The 1881-nt window shown below is 40.1% G+C and overlaps 1 non-coding gene across 1 annotated transcript; it reads left to right on the top strand.

Annotated features, from left to right (window-relative positions):
- The first annotated feature begins 275 nt into the window (after positions 1-275).
- Positions 276-382, top strand: LOC136530235 (small nucleolar RNA R71). The gene has a single exon (XR_010777719.1). It is a non-coding gene; the product is annotated as a small nucleolar RNA R71 (small nucleolar RNA).
- Positions 383-1881: the final 1499 nt, after the last annotated feature.

Here is a 1881-nt window from a genome sequence, read left to right as displayed (position 1 = left end):
AATGCATCTTGAGTAGCCTGACGATCTTTCTTGTAATTGGCTCACTGTTCAAGCCAATTTAACAGTATGTCCATCTTAGTTGACAGTGCACACACCTCTTCTAGTACTTCTTCGCTCTTATTGCATAATTGAATGTTGCATGATGACCAACCTTGATTAGAGGAGCTTTTCCAAGGGTGAGTGACATAAATGATCCTCCAGCAGTGGCATCAAGTTGTTCATGAGCTCTTTGAGTTAATCCATGGTAGAAACTTTACATGAGCAACCAATCTTCCATCCCAAGATGAGGACAATCTAAAATGTATTCTTGGAAATGTTCCCATGCTTCTAGAATGGTTTCTCCTTTCTGCTGCTAGAAGTTGGAAATCTTTCCTCTTAAGGCATTGGTCTTGCCTACAAGGAAGAACTTTTCTAGAAAGGCCTTTGAACATCTTGCCCATGTGTTGATGTGATCTTTGTTGATGTAGAACCACTGCTTTGCTCTTCCCACTAGTGAGAATGGAAACAAGTGGAGTAGTATGTGTGGCAGAACCTCCTAAATTATAGGACCCACATGCACTTGTCACTGTCCAATGACCTTTGATAACTATACATATGTTCCTGGTAACTTAAGAAGTCTGTCGGGTGTCCTCAGGGAACCCTGAATCATCCACGATTTCCGAGCAGGATCACATTACAGAGTTATTGCAGTATTACAACATTTATTCAAATATCAACACCAGAGTAAAAACAGCGGAAGTCTTACGATAACATAGTTTACAAACCAGTTGTTTCAAACCTTACAAACTAAGTTCGATACTTATTACAAACCATAGTAGTAGTGGAGTGGCATAATTAACATATACATAACACACAAAATAAACATCCTGCCCAAGGATCACACATTTAATTCTCATCATCAAAACGAACAATAGTCATGCAGCACGATCCAAAACAGATCTGCTCATGAGGCTCACCTGCAACAAGGGTCAACGAACCCTGAGTACAAAAGTACTCAACAAGACTTAATCGAAATATTAACTGATAAACTTAGAAATGCAGGCTCAGGGATTCAAGGTATAGCTTTAACAATAATCAAAGTTCTTTTGCGTAAAAGCTCTTTTAACAAAATTCTTTTTATAGAAAACTTCATAAAAATTATATCCAAAGCCGACACGATCCGTGTTGAGATCATGAAACTTCATATCCGACACCTTCACAAACCTTATTTGAGTTTCAGTTATTAATACTACGATGATGAACAGTGAGTTGAGTCTCCATAACCGAGGAGCAACGACGATTCGAACCGATTAAAAACCCAGCTGGGGATTCTAGACCACACGACATATGCAGGTCCCTGACCTACATATACCAACCTACTCTTAGATCTTCTAAAACAAGAACGGGTCTGCGCCACCCGAGAATATAGTACTCCACCATTCTAGCCCATGGCCACATGGGTACACGCTACTCTCGCCATCTCTCCACTCCTAGTGCATGAGTAGCCATTCTCATAATAGAATAGCCGAGTAAAGGCTTATCGGAGTATGTGGTTAGTACTACAAAGTCTCACCTCATGCAATTCAACAACGGTACAGACCTTAATTGATACAGGCAAAAAGAACCCGCTCACAAGACCTCCATGTCTTATGGCTCACACACACCGAGTCTGCCCGGTCTAGATTTATTACTCCACATCCCCATATCACATGATAACATAAGTAACCAAGGTTCCATTAAAAACTTGCAGGTGGCAGGTAATCACCCAACTTTCATCGTTCTACGCATAGCTAAGCAAAACTAGGCATATACGAATTTAAAACTGGTAATATGGTAAATATGGAATAACAAGGGTGGTAATGCACCAATTAGGCTCTTACTTAACTCCTAATCACTTAATGC

Source organism: Miscanthus floridulus, chromosome 19 (genome assembly GCF_019320115.1).
Source record: "Miscanthus floridulus cultivar M001 chromosome 19, ASM1932011v1, whole genome shotgun sequence".
In the NCBI taxonomy this organism is placed as follows: domain Eukaryota; kingdom Viridiplantae; phylum Streptophyta; class Magnoliopsida; order Poales; family Poaceae; genus Miscanthus; species Miscanthus floridulus.
The sequence above is the reverse complement of the archived record's forward strand: the minus strand, read 5'-3'. Positions and strand labels throughout refer to the sequence as shown.